General features: G+C 51.3%; 1 protein-coding gene across 2 annotated transcripts in view; it reads right to left on the bottom strand.

Annotated features, from left to right (window-relative positions):
• Positions 1–14,775, bottom strand: part of SPHK1 (sphingosine kinase 1) — a 31,169-nt gene that overhangs the window by 8,564 nt on the left and 7,830 nt on the right. The window lies entirely within an intron of this gene.

Here is a 14,775-nt window from a genome sequence, read left to right as displayed (position 1 = left end):
CTGCTGGCTGGTTTCCTTCTCTTATCTCCCTGTAGGACGCTGAGGCAGATGGAGTCTAGGCTCATTCCCGAGGGCAGAGATCCCTCCACAGAGCCCAGCTGGCTCCCCATCCCTAGGCTTATGCAGTGGAGCACGTACAGCTCATCTCCCGGGGTAAGAACCTCTGGGCCATGGGCAGGTAAGTCATGAACAGGGATTTGTCATTGTGGTAGATTGAGGGTAATGGTTGTGGGGCAGGTGGGGGGAGAGCTGGGACTAATTGAGGTGTGTATGTTACTGTGAATGTCCCATACCTCACAGGAGCTTGGGAAAGGTAGCCACCTCCCTGCAGCACTAGCCCCAGCCAGTGGCATGGTCAGAACATTGATGGCTTGCGTGGAGTGTTTAGGTGCCATGTGATGGGCGCCCTCGTTAACCTTTCTGTGCTGCGTGGGGTCTGCCGGAGGGGAGAAGCCACGCGTCGGACACTGTGAAACTGCTGGTAAAAGTTTTTTTATTGTGTAAAGAAAACAAGTCTGAATGTAACTTGATTTGGGATCGAGTTCTTGTGCCTTTGTAAGCAGGGGGAGGGGTGCAGGGCATGGCTGAGTATCACTGGAGCTGCTCTCGGGCCTGCGAGGAAGTGGTTTGCTAGATGGTGCTCTGAGCAGTCAGTGACCGGTGGGCAGCACGGCTGGGGGATGGTGCTAGGAGCACTGGTTGAACTGGTGCAGCCACAATGCCGGCATTGCTCCTCTAAGCTAGTGCTGCAGGGGTGCAGGCTGGCAGGGTTAGGAGACCAGCTGGGGACTAGTGTGCTCGTACTAGCAGGTGGAGTGTCTGAACTATTAAAAGCTCTTGTGGGTGAGAGCATTTTACAAGTATGGCAGAGGCCCAAAGCAGTGGACCAGATCGCACCTGCTCTAGTGTAGACAAGGCTCAGCAGCAGAGTTTCCATGGTCACTGAGGGCCAGGGAGAATAGGGTCCCTTGCTGCGTTTTTGATTTATTTAAATACAGTAATTTCATATGGATGCAAAAGGGAGGCCTGGAAGACAGCCTTCCCACACAGATCCCTGGGTGACCTCCCTTGACAGTGAAAAGCCTGCCCTTACACCAGTAACTCTGCCTTCCTCATTTCAAAACCCCAGCTCATTCCCTTTGGTTGGAGTTACAGAGTGAGGGTGTTCATGGCTATTTTATCAGTGGTAGGGCTGAGAGCAGTACCATCCTCTCCCCCAACCTGGGGTGATGCTAGGCAGGGGGAAGTAATGTGCAATACTAGCTGAGCCTCTCCATGGTGCTGCAGGCGTTTTAAGGTTGTCTTGATCCCTGTAGTTCCCCTCTTCCAGGTGAGCAGCATGCGTTGCCATGGCCAGAGAATAACACACTCCTAAAACCCTGGAGCTGCTGAACGCAGCCTTCCTGCTATGCACACGCTCGCACTCGCTTGCTCTCACACACACATTTTTCTGCACATCCTGCAAGAGACACAATTGGACACTAGACCAATGTTCACAACCCCTTGTGTTCCCTGCGGCTCAGGGGACAGGTTGCAAATCAAAAGCTGCAGCCAGGCCAGCACTGGACACCCAAGTTCTTCTTCCCTCCCCTCAGCCTGTGGCTGGGAACAGCTCCCACCTGCTGCACACTTGGCAAGCAGAAGAGGAAGGAAGGCAGGAGAGTGAGAAGGCTTTTGTTTGCGTAAAGCTTGCTGGGTGCCGCTCTGGGCCTAGTGAGCTCAGTAGCCATAAGGAAGAGAGTGGCGATGAAAACTACCAATTGTATGCATCCCCAGCAATTTCCCGGTCTTGTTCCGAATGAAATAGGTCTGGAGAGAGAGGGACCCATGGCAGATGCTTATCGTTCACCTTGTAGTTATCAGTTATTAGTCTCTCATGCTTCAGTTCCATGAGCTAAAGCCCCACCTACACTGTAATTACACCTGAATGAGGAGATGCAATTGTATCGGACCATTGTCATCTGTCCTGCTCACCACACTGTTTCAGCATGAAGTTGGACCTTAAAGGTGGCCACTAACTAAGCTCAGCGAGTAGGACTGGCGTCACTTTACCTGGGGTCTCTCAGTGCATTACGGTCTCATAAGGCCGACACTTCAGGTGCTATCCTCATTACAGATTGCAACAGTGTCGTAAGCAGGTCAGGAGACAGCCACCTTGTCACTGTGGTCTGGAGGGCTCATAAAGCCCTCGCTAAACATAAATGACACTTGAAACGTGGCATTGAAATCTGGGCAAGAAAAAGGTGTTAGAACATGACAGGGTGGACACAGGATGGACAGGAAAAGAGACTCAGGTGGAGGAGCCACATTGCGGCCCTAGGTGATATCTAGGTATCTGCCAGAGCTTAAACACAGTTATAACACAGATGGGCCACAGCCGTGTTTCACAAGAGACTGGAAATGTTTGTACAGAATAGGCTGCCAGAGATGGATGAATGAACGGACCAAATGTAGCCTCGGTGGCTGTCTCTAAACAAAAGCATTGTTTGGGATATTTCACACCTGGGCATGACTGATGGAAACAAAGGGAGTGCTAGTGTAAACAGAACTGGGGTGATTGTGCCACCTTCTGTCCTCGAACTATAGGGTGCAGGCCTAAATACCATGTGGGGTTAAGAGTTCCCAAGCCTGGTTCTCTAACGCTCCTGCTGTTGCTATCACAGGTGAGAGTTTACGCAAGGACATGTGTGTAATTCAGGCTTGTGGCTTGTCCGGGTCAAAGGACACCAGGACAGTGGATGCACTGCTGACCCCTAGAACTCTTCAGCTCCTCCTGGCCCCATCCATACCGGGAGTGGTAACCATCACTCTCCACTGCCTGTCCCTGCTACGGATATAAACAATGTCTCTCCTAACAGATTGACAAACCAACCTAGGGTACAGCCATTGCCCACCTGCCATGTAATCTGGCACAAGGCTTTGGCTGGCAGTTTGTAAAACATAAGCCCCTGTCCTCTCTTGAATGAGGAATCCGTGCCAATAACCACAGCATTGTGGAAAATGGTGGTCATGCCCAGTTAAATGGGCATGCCGTCGACCGAGTTTCCAAGCCGTTGGGTGCTAGCCCTGTTTGAGCTGTACCTCAGACATGCTTTCTGTGGGTGAATTAGAGAGCATGAGACCATGTACACGGTTCAAAAATAGCGGGCAATGTTAACAATTAAGAAGAGCCAGGCTGTCGTTTCTGCCTTTGAATACATCTGTCTCCAAAGGAAACTTTCAGCTACCCTGGCAAGGAATGAAATCCCCCCTGCCCCCCTGAATTCCTCTCCCACAGCAGCTCTGGAGAAGGCTCGCAGGTTAACCTGCAGCCACTCTGCCCTCACGCGGTCAGTCCCCAGGGAGGGGTGCTGCAGGAGAAGGAGGATGGAAGAGGAGAGGTTGTGAGTGTGTTGGGGACATTACACAACTCCAGGAAGGGTACAAGGAAGCTGGGGGACTTGCGCTAATTTGATGACGGTTAGTAAGGAGGAAGGATGATCCTGTACTTAAGGCCTCCAGTTAGGAGTCAGGACTTGTGGGGTGAAATCCTGGCCCCACTGAAGTCACTAGCAACAGGATGCTATTCCCACTCTCCCACAAACTCTGGGTTCTCAGGTGAGTAACTTCCAGCTTGGCTGGCAGAGGTTCTGAGCAGCAACAGCTGCCCTTGGAGCCAAGGGGAGCTATAAATGCTCTCCTTTTCTTAAAAATCAGGCCACTAAATCCTCTGGGCATCAGGGTCTTCATCTGTATAATGGAAACAATCGAAGCATTGGCAGACCTGGCCTTTGCAGCTTCGCTCGTGAGCTCTGCAGGGCCAGACCTGTCATCCTTTGCCTGAAAAGCACCATGCTGTGCGTGTATGGGGCCAGATAGTAAGAGAAACGCCCTTTGGGGATGGGGCTGTCTCATTTGGTATCTTCCACAGCACCAGCCATGGTGCCTGTCGGAAACAAAGCCACCTCCCAGGGCAGGGGTGACGCAGAATTTGCTGATGATAGTGAGCAGCTCTGGGCTCCTGTGGTGCAAGATGGCACAGAAGGGCAGAGTGATTTAATAATTTTATTAAGATGATATTAAAATAAAAAAAATGGTACAGAGTTTAAGCGTAGAAGTTTCTGGTTATCAGGGAATAAGGTACAGATTATCAAGGGATGCAAAGTTCGGTTTAGGATCGGATGACGTGAGGAATACATAATCGGCAATATCCTCAATTGGAGGTAAAAGGTTAACGGGTCAAAGTACAGACATTGAGATATGGGGGTATGTTGTTCATATAATGGCTATGTTCAGGTGTGGAACATAATGAGTGGATATGATGATGGATTTACCCTCATTTGGTGAAATTTAATATTCAGTGAGTTTATGGTTCCAGTTCATACGGTCCAATGGAAATAGTCTCTCGGTCCCTTTCTCATAGTTGATGCATGATGTCGTTCCGGCTCACACTGGTACATCGGTGGCCAGCGAGGCATTCGATGTAGATGCTGTTACACCGAGCTCTTAGCGCTGTTCATCTGCAGATCGTAAAGTGCTTTACAAAGGAGTTAAGTATCATCATCCCCATTGCACACATGGGCTATTGAGGCACAGGGAGGCCAAGTGACTTACCCATGGTCACCCAGCAGGCCATGGCAGAGCTGGAACTAGTCTCTTGACTCCCAGGCCAATACTGCATCTGCTTGGCCTCTGGCACTTATCGGGGCTACCCAAAGAGGGCGGGGGAGAAGGGAAGTATTGCTCTCACTTTGGTAGGGGGGGAAATAGGCCAAGAGGGGGAGGGGCTGGTTTTCAGCAGTGCTGAACAACTTCAAGTGGCTTCACTGGGAATGGAGAGGGTTCAATACGCCCACACCTTGACTCCAGTGTGCAGTTCTGGTTGCCCCATCTCCAAAAAGATATCTTAGAATTGGACAAGGTACAGAGAAGGGCCACAAATGACTAGGAGTCTGGAACGGCTCCCAGATGAGGAGCAATTAAAGACTGGAACTTTTCAGCTTGGAAAAGAGACTACTCAGGGGACGAGGGGGATATGATAGAGGTCTATAAAATCTTGACTAGTGTGGAGAAAGTAAATAAGGAAGTGTTATTTACCCCTTCACGTAACACAAGTACTAGGGAGTCACCCAATGAAATTAATAGACAGCAGGTTTAAAACAAACACAAGTATTTCTTCCCACAACGCACAGTCAACTTGTGGAACTCCTTGCCAGAGGATGTTGTGAAGGCAAAAACTGGAATGGGGTTCAAAAAAGAACTAGATAAGTTCATGGAGGATAGGTCCATCAATGGCTATTGGCCAGGATGGGCAGCGCTGCAATCCCATGCTCTGGGAGTCTGATTGCCAGAAGCTGGGAGTGGATGACAGGGGATGGTTCACTTGATGATTGCTCTGTTCTATTCATTCTTTCCAAGCACCTGGCACTGGCCACTGCTGGAAGATAGGCTACTGGGCTAGATGGACCATTGGTCTGACCCAGTATGGCCATTCTTATGTTCAGTACCTCTGAAAATCAGGCCCTCAGTGACCTTGCTGAAGGTCACACAGTAAGTCAGTGGCAAATCGTGTCCTGCCTTTAATTTCCTGCTTTCTCCACCAGTCCTTGTTGCTGTGCAGGTCTGAGCTGAGTGTTGTATGGTGTGGAGGCTGGATGGGCAGCCTTCAGGCTCCAGTTCAAGCCCTGCAGAACCGATCTACTGTTAACTAACGCAACACCCTCATTTTCCCCCCATGACTCCATCACTGCTGCCTTGTGCCCTGTACCGTCTCTGGCTGCAGGCTCAGGCCTTCACCGAGGGCCATAAAGTCCAGCAGAGACTTGAGTGATTCAAGCCGCAGAATAGGTCAAGTGCTGGGAGATCTTAGCCCTAGTCCATGGAGCGGCTTCAGAGCAGTGCACCCTCGAGGAGGGGAAGGTGGTTCAATGTATGAGAATGGTCAGTGCTGATTGGCCAGACTGAAGCACAGCTGGGGCTGGCCAGCATGGATAGGCAAGCTGGGGATACAGGGTGCTTTAAGCCAAAAGGGTGAACAAAGCTGGAACGTTGGTTTTAACCTAGCCACACTAGCTAGCCCAGCTATGCCCCAGCCCAGTGCCACTACCACCACCACACTAAGCCCTGCGTAAGCATGTTGGAAAGCCCTGTGGCTGTGGGGCTAAGCTGTTCATTACACAGAGGTTATCCTCTTCCTCCTTGAGGCAGGCACTGACCTCCTCTCTGCTCTGCATTCTCCCCTCCAGCACAGGAATAACTCCCATGGACCCACTGAATCCTGGGGGAGGGGCTAATCGGGTCCCCAGGGGTCCAGCTCTAGGGTCTAGTTTACAAAGCTGCGACAATGCATTTATCTCTGGGCGTCCAGAGAAGTTGGGGGAGGTCAGGGGAGCTGCTGCTGATGGTGTAGCGTGCTAAATTTGGAAGCCAGCAAATTCAAGACTGTTTAGAGTGATAAAGTGAAAAGCAGCATAAACTGGCATGTCTTGGCCCCTTTCTCTCCCCTCCTGATAAGCTGCTCAGGAGGCTGTGATAGGATCTGTGAAATCTCCTCCACCCCAAGGGGAGAAATTCAAAGGAAAGAGAGAGCAACAAGGTAACACCTTCCATTAAGCACCTGACATTTGCCTTTAACCTAGATGAACAAGATGCTGTAAATACTAGTGAATAACTAAACAAAGGAAACCAAGCATCTGACAGCTGAACTTGGAGATGGGCAGAGACAGCCAGGAAGTTTCTGCCAACGGGTCACATTTCAGAGTGAATGCACTGGAGCTGCGATGGCTCTCCTATTGAGTTTGCTTTCCTTAAACATGGTTAGTGTATGGATGGGGCCCCATCTACCCTACAAGCCTGAACTATCTACTAACCATGGCCCGAGTGCAGGGTAGGGAAACTGGCCATATTGGCCCTGCGTCTCTGAACATGGTAGAAATGGCAGTGTCGATCTGTATAGCTAGGTGCTTATATCCCCATTTTACAGATGGAGAGATGAGACAGATCAAGGCAGAGTTGTTCAGAGCTCCTGGGGATTTAGACACTCCACTTGCTGAAGTTAATAGAAATTGTGTGTCTAAATCCCTTGGGTGGCTTTGGAAAAAGTCTCAACCTAATTGACTTGTCCCAGGGCACACAAGACGTCCGTGGCAGAGCCGTAGGTTGAATCTAGATCTCCTGAGTCTCAGTCGCTGCCTTAACCACTAAGCCTTCCTCTCCCCTCCTAGAAAGCCATTCTCCACAGCAAGCGCTGTAGGATAGGGACACGTGGCTCTTAGTCCTCTGACTCAAGCTCAGATTTCCTGACCACACCAGAGAGAGAGAAGGCTGATATTGTCAGAAATATTTGCTTGGTCATGTTCTGTGAAAACTAGTCACCAAGGAAGCAGCCCATGTTGCACAGCTGGGGAACTCGGGCACGGTTCTGTACAAACAAATCCCGTAACCTTACGGACCTGTCTGCACTCTGGACACAGTGTCAGCCAGGGGAAAGAGCGTTTAAAGCAGGCCTGGGCAGCCCTGGCATTCCAGGGTTGGCAGGGGGACTAGTCGAGTTAGAAACCTCACCTTAACTGGAGCAGGAGTTTAAACACACACGCTGGCTTTCCACCGCAAGAGAAGTCTACACTCCACGCAGCGTTAGGGGTAGAAGGCCTCTTCCCCCCACAGACGAGGCTGGCGCTAGTTGACGCCGTATTGATGGGGTGGGTGTCTAATACAGATTTACAATTTCTCTGTCATCTCCTCACCCCTGAGCCCTTTCTCACCGCGTCTCCTTAGTGAGTCACAACCGCGACTGCATTCCGGTTTGGGATGAACTTGTGCAAGTGGCTTGATGGACGGTGATGCTCCCAGGCATGGGATTCCTGTACAACGCACTCTCGTGATCTCAAGGGGGACATCAGGTCTGGTCCAAAACACTTGCAGCACAAAGAAAAGGAGTATTTGTGGCACCTTAGAGACTAACATTTATTTGAGCATAAGCTTTGATGAGCATGAAGTGAGCTGTAGCTCACGAAAGCTTATGCTCAAATAAATTTGTTAGTCTCTAAGGTGCCACAAGTCCTCCTTTTCTTTTTGCGAATACAGACTAATACAGCTGCTACTCTGAAACTTGCAGCACAATAACTGAAGCCCCTCTGTGGCAGATTCATGGCAGCAGGCCCACCTGTCGGGGCCAGAGCTGGGGCGGTCTGCCCACCCAGCAGTAGCACACCGGTTGTGTCCGAGGTGCCTTTCATTTATACACAGTGGGTGAAATCCTGGCCCCACTGAAGCCTAAGGGAGTTTTGCCGTGCATGTCACTGGGGCTAGGATTTGACTCTGGGGCCTTCTCTACAGTGTGGACATGGCTCTATTGGTATTAAAGTGCTTATACCAATCCAGCTTGTGCCAACTCAGGGCACTGGCATAAGCATTGCCGGTATAAGTTATACTAGGATAACTGCATCCACATGAGGCTTTTACCAGCATTGCTCCATTGGTAAAGCTTTCAGTGTGGCCCAGGTTTGAGACTAAAGTGCAATTTACAGACTTCTGCTGGCACAGCAATGTGAGTCCGGGGCATTTGGGGGGGGGAAGTGATCCCTGACCCACAGAGCGGGACTAGCAGAAGCCCCTTGGTTAGATGCAGTAATACTGGCAAATTGCCACCAGTGCAGCTTGTTTTGCTCATGGTGGTGGTTTTACTAGATGGAAGCATTGTCAGCATAGGCGTGTCTCCATATAGGGGCTCCTTGGCAGGAGAGCACATCCGTGTTCCTGTACCGGTGCAGCGCTCTTAGCGTAGTCATGGGCTTACAGGCAAAAACTAAGCTTTTGGGGGTAGGCAACAGGCGCCCCATGCAGCTGTACAGTGCACAACGGGGCAACAAGCCCAGTTAGCATCTCTCGCCACTACAATCAAAGCCTGAATGTCTGAGTGCGTTCCTAAGTGACTGGGTGCCCTATGTGACAGCACGCGTTCGGTTATTCATGCCTGTTGCTGGGGCTGGGGAACAGTGCTGCGAGTACCCTGTGCAGACAAAGGCAGAACGAGGAGGAGCATAGAACCCACCACCGTGCACGTGCCAGTCCTCAGCTGTGCCGTGCTGGGGGGAAGACTCCCTCTTGATCAGCTGCCTCTGCACAGCCGGAGACTTGGGGACCCTTGTTACAGAGAGCGCTCTCCAAGGCTGGCTCATAAACAGCAGCCCCACCATGCCGCCACCCTGCCCAGGCTTGTGCCAAGGGATTTCGGGAAGCAGCTTGTTGGCCCCACCCTCTGGTGCTCATTATCAGTTCTGAACAGACACCCTTCTGCATAGAAGAGGTGCAGGGACCAATATGCTTTCCCCTTTATTGGGGCCCCTAAACAGCCCCCGCAGAGCAGAATATAACCCCATCAGAATAGGAAGAGGACTCCATTGCAGCTAGTCAAATACACTAATCTATGACCCCAGCTTGTTCCCCTGTAAACTTGATTTTGCTTTTTCCTCAGAGTGGTTTTGCTTTGCCTCTCTTGAAAATGAGGTTCCATTAGCACTGGTCCAGCGCTGTCAAAGCTCATGATATTTGGTGTCTTCATAAAGCCCCAGCTCCTGGAGTCAGGTGATTGAGAATCTCAACGTTCATTGACAGAGTGAGAGTTTAGCTCCTGTGGCTGTGGAGAAATGCTAGGAAATATGAAGCGATGACACCATAAAGGCTCAGAAACCAGAAGGCCAAGAAAAAGAGCCCACACATTTAGAATCATAGAAGATTAGGGATGGAAAAGACCTCAGGAGCTCATCTAGTCCAAGCCCCTGCTCAAAGCAGGACCAACCCCAACTAAATCATCTCTGCCAGGGCTTTGTCAAACCAGGCCTTACTTATTGTTTTAAAACAATCTTATGATTTTGTGGGGCCTGATTCATGCTCGTTGAACGTGTGGGCTTGGCAATGCTGCTGCTTCGATTCAGGCATTTGGCTCCATTAGTCCAGCGCTCCCCCCAGCATGAGGTGCCCACCTGTGTCGAATCGTGGGCAGCTTGGTGACATGCCCAGGAGGAGACCCCACAGGTTTTGAAGGAGTGGGCCTGTTCACAATTGGCTCTTAGGCATCCACAAGGGAAAGCTGGGCAGTGGGGGTAGAAAAGAGGTGGCCAGGGTCCTAGGCAGCCTGTGTTCTGATCTTGCTGGGGTCATACTTGTGGAACTTGCTTTCACCCCGACCGAAGCGTCCTGAGCCTCTTAGCACTTGCCGGGGGGAAACTGCAACAGCAAAGCCCCCATGCTGGTAGAGGAACGGCCGAGGTGGGAGGTGGCCAGGATCCCTCTGCTGAGCCCTTCCAGGGCACGAGAGAAGAATGTGGCCATGACAAGCAGCTAGAAGGTACTTCCAGAGTCACTGGCGTGGGGGTCTGGCTATTGATGGGCTTTGCCAGTCCAGCAGCAGAAGACCGTGGAGGGACATTACAGGTGTATCAGACTGTGGAGGCCTCTGCGTATCCCTCCCATCTATCGCTCAGAAGGCAGGGCCGGTGAAAGATGCCAGGATTTGATATGAAGAGACTACCCCAGCTGGACCCTTTGGCATACCAAGATCTAAGAGATGCTCACAGGAAACTACAAGATTTCGACAGCCTCCCTTTCTCTTGAGTAACTCTGGGACAAAGGGCACATTTGACGTCCCAGCGGGACAAACACATACATCTGGCAGCCTGGTTCCTCTTTCGGGGATCAGATTAGAACAGCCGGCAAGCTGAGCGTGCATCAGCAGACAGAGGCTGAGGCGGGGAGGGACGTCTGCCCTTTCAGAGAGCCGAATTTTCCTTCACCCCCTTCAATCACAACCCTCACACTGAGAAACCGCTGGGTGCAAAGTTCAGCCTGACTCCCTTTCTCCGAAATAAACTGGCTTCTATGTGTAAGAAGTAAATGAACTGGTAGGCTTACCAGCGGGCAGCAACACCCCTATTGAGATCCTCGTACAGCCCCATCTCCGCAGTAGGAGTGCGCCAGTGATCTAGCATTTAAAGTATCTACCACAAAAATAGCTCCACAACAGATTGTGAAACGCTGCAGGGTGGGGAATGAGAATCAAAGCAACGATCTGGCATGTCAATATCACAGCAATGGCCGCGGTGAGGTGCCTGAATTAGTTGGGAATTGGGACCAGAGTATAGATTGTTTCACTTCTCCATTGCTGATTCCAATCCATCCCTAACCAACACTGAATGTTGTTACCATCTTGAAGAGTAATGAACCTTGTTACTACCTGTGTGAATAGAGCAGCTGGTCTCAGTTCGGATCCCCGGCCTGCATCACATTAGAAATCACTATCACAGCTGGCAAGTTCGAGCAAGGACAGAATAGATCCCAAAGATGGAGCTGCCTTCTGCTCTTTAAGGTGGCCTCCCAGGCTAAGCCAGAGGCAAGATTGCCCTGCTCATGCCTCTGCAGTTTCTCTGCTGGGGAGGGTGTTGGTCTCCACTCCAGCATCCTTCCTGAGCGCGAAGTTCATGTTCTTTTTAAAGGCAGGGGAGAGACACCAGGGCCACATTTCTTAGAGACCTAGTGTTAAAGCAGCCACATAAGCACTCCTGAGCAGGCGGTCTGCTCAGTCCTTGGTCACTCAGCAGAGACTGACTGATGTGGGGTTGGTTCTGCGATGTGGATGCTTGTCCACTAGGAGCTGATGGTGACCCATCAACTCATTTCACACAGGCCAAAGAGCAGCCCTGCTGGGGAGCCCACACTAAGGCCATGTCTACACTACAGGGACTAGTGGAATAGGTATGGCACTGTAGCTCTGCCAGCATCGCTCCATTGTGTAACTGCAGCCTACAGAGGTGGAAAGGTTCTTCCATGGCTGTAGGAACTATCACCTCCCCAAGTGACAGGAACTAGGTCAACAGAAGCATTCTTCCATTGAGCTTGCCGCATCCACGGGGGGATGGGGTCAACGTAGCTATGGCACTCCGAGTGTGGATTTTTCACATCCCTGAGCGCTTTAACTATGTCAACCTACGTTTTACAGGTAGACCAGGCCCAAGCCAGTAATCTAGAGGTGACAGTCCCCACATCCTGTTACCAAGTCCCTGAGCCGCGCAGCCCCAATTAAACTCCAGACACTTTCATAAGGAACAGCATGCTCAAGGAAGTGCCATCAGCTTGCTCCAGCCGACGGAACCGTTCTCAGGTGCTTGTGAAACGTTTTCTCTCTTGTGGGTTTTTGGCCTCTGGCAGCTTCCGTGCCCCAAGCCAGCAAGTCCCATCTGACCATGCCACGTGCTGGGGGAGCTTGTGCTAGAGAATAAGATCAAAGACTTTCTGCTTCCCACACAGTCCTCCAGAGGCAGAGGGCAAATCACTCAGACGGGGCTTCAGTTGCCATGCTCTTCCTTCCTGTAGCCTCGCACCAGAAGCTGAGTGCTGGACGCAATGTAACACTAAAAAGGTCCCTGTGCCTACCTACAAACCAGTAGCATTTCTTGGAGTCCATTTTAAACAGCTGGGAAACAAAGTGCTAATTATAATCCAAACTTAATTAGCATCTGTGCGCTTCATCAGCACCTCGGGGATTCTTGGAACAAATACACCACCAGGCAAAGCAGGGGCTGATTCAAGCAGGATGCTTGGAACATTAGGGACCAATGTAGTCAGAGTGGGCCTGGAGGCACCAGTTAGGGTGACCAAATGTCCCATTTTTATAGGGACAGTCCCATGTTTTGGGACTTTTTCTTATATAGGCGCCTATTACCCCCCACCCCGTCCCAATTTTTCACAGTTGCTATCTGGTCACCCTGGCACCAATGAAGCAGAGGCCAGGCAGCAGCTGAGCCATGCCTGCCTGCTGGGGGAGGCCATCTTCTCCCTCCTAGTAGAGAGCCCCCAGGATTAGGAGGAGGAGGAGGAGGAAGGAAGGAAAGAATGAATGCTGGGCACTGGGAGGAAGACTCTGATATCATTGTACTTAAGATGGGGAAAGTGTGGATCCAGCCGGTCCTTTCACCTGACTCCACCTCCCCCAGCTAAATAAGAACTAAGCAGGAAGGTGAGTGATGTTCGGAAGCTTTCTTCAGCCTGAAGAAGAATGCTTCCATCAGCATAGCTACTGTTGCTCGGGAAGGGGGTCCTACAGTGACAGAAACCCCCCCCCCCTTCCTTCTCTGGAGGCTGCTCCTATGCTATGGGCTTGTGCCAGCTTAGCCATGGCAGCCTAGCTGTACTGCTATAGTCTCTGTAGTGCAGACGTGCCTCGAGGCAGTGACTACACTGAGCTCTCTGAAAGTATCCTCTTGCCCCGGCAGCAGCCACGTAGACCAGCACCTGGTGCTTTCATCACCCCATCCTCTAGCCCTGCTCAGACTGTTCCTCCCAGCACTCTGGGCTGGATTCTCCTTCCAGCTGCTCCTCATCCCTGGAACTTTCTGCCAAGTGAGATAGTGTAGCCTCCCCCAGCAGGCAGGTACAAGTCAGCTGTGGGTTGCACTACTGCTCCCCCCGGCTGAGCAGGGTCACATGGCACAGTGGTTACAATGCTGGTAGGTAGCCTGGTACTTATTTGTATTATGAGTGCTCCTAGGACCCCGTTGCGCTAGATGCAGTACGAACACCAATAAAAAAAGACAGGCCCTGCCCAAAGTCCTGACAGTCTACAGCTAGTGCCAGCTGGAGCAGCGCCAGGGCAAACGGGGGAAACTTTCTGAGAAAAGCTGGATCCCTGACTCAGCAAAGGATTTCAGCACCCGTCTAAGCACGCGAGTCATCCCCAAAGCCACATGCTTAAATGCCTTGCTGAGTTGGCTGTCGCTGTAAAACCAGCGAGAAACTATCCTGGCCAGAGTTTTCAGGCATGACTAGTGATTGGGGTGTGTGTGGGGGGGGGGGGCTTCATTTCCTGGGTGCCCAACTGGAAACATTTTAAGGGGGGTTGGCTTTCAGAGCAAGCGGGTGAGCGCTCGGCACTGTCTGAAAATCAGTCCCCGTTTGGGTGTCTGGTCGAGCACCCAAAGTCACTGGCCACTTTTCAAAATCTTGGCATCTGTATTTAAGAAATGTGTTAACACACAGCTCAGACACTGTTCCCACTGATCTAGCAGAGGGCAGACTGGGCCAAATCCTGATGGAAAGGGATTCGGAGGGAGAAGCGTCCGATGAACTGAGCTTGGGTGCAGCTTTGAGCCCAGCTCCCTTGCGTACCTAGACAGGGCTGTGATGGGAATGTGCTAGAATAGGGAGCGCCACCTACCCTACCCCATCACCTCCATTGTTAATTTGGGAGCATTCAGCCTCCTGTCACTCAGCGCTGGTATCAGGGAGCCTGGAAAGCTCCTGAAGAGCTGCCACTTGCTGCAGATCACCGGCATTTTAACCGTAAGTGGATTGGGGCAAGGACCGTTTGTCTGTGCATGTTTGTGTGCAGAAAGTGAGCCTGATTTGTGAGCGGAGCAGCTGGGCACTATAAACAAACACCAAGCTAGCTCCTGACCTGAAAGTGGAGCTTGTGAGCAGTTCGCGAATCCCCCAAGTCACAGTTGGGGCTACTGAAATAGCATCACCTTGCGCCAAGGCACTGCGCCGCAAGGACGTCTCAATGCAACATCGCTTCATCTCGCGAGTGGTTTCAGACACTGGCATTGGGCCAGCGGGTCTCACTGCGAACACCTCCAAGTTGTCAGGGTAGAGTTTGCTCCATTAGGCAGTGCAGGGTGGTGGTACTCCCTGGGAACATGCAATTTCACTATCTAAAGCTGTTTTGTCAGAGGACTTTTGTACTTGGAGAGAGATTTTTTTAATGGCCTGTTTTCTTTAACAATAAAGTGCACCCTTGCCCCT

This window comes from Dermochelys coriacea, chromosome 14 (genome assembly GCF_009764565.3).
Source record: "Dermochelys coriacea isolate rDerCor1 chromosome 14, rDerCor1.pri.v4, whole genome shotgun sequence".
In the NCBI taxonomy this organism is placed as follows: domain Eukaryota; kingdom Metazoa; phylum Chordata; order Testudines; family Dermochelyidae; genus Dermochelys; species Dermochelys coriacea.
Note: the sequence above shows the minus strand (reverse complement) of the source record. Positions and strands in the feature narration are given on the sequence as shown.